The following is a 317-nucleotide window of genomic DNA, read 5'->3' on the forward strand; positions in this document are numbered from 1 at the left end:
AAATTAATTTGCTCGCATTAAGGGTGAGAGAACTTAACCCTCCTCACTAATTTCTAAATTAGCGGGGTGAATTGATAATACTTAACACCGCCATTTATTTGTTTACGGAAATGATCAAGTCTAGAAATTGTCAAAATGACTAAAAAGTTATGACAGCGAAAAAATAATGTATGAATAATAAAAAAAAAATCATTCTTATTCATACATTAATGTGATATATTTTTTTAATACGAAGGGATGATTCACTAGTACTTTTCTTACGATCTTCATATCCTTTTCTCCTTATCATCGTTATCATCCTATCTTTTTATCTATAT

This window comes from Penaeus monodon, chromosome 32 (assembly GCF_015228065.2).
Source record: "Penaeus monodon isolate SGIC_2016 chromosome 32, NSTDA_Pmon_1, whole genome shotgun sequence".
NCBI lineage: Eukaryota > Metazoa > Arthropoda > Malacostraca > Decapoda > Penaeidae > Penaeus > Penaeus monodon.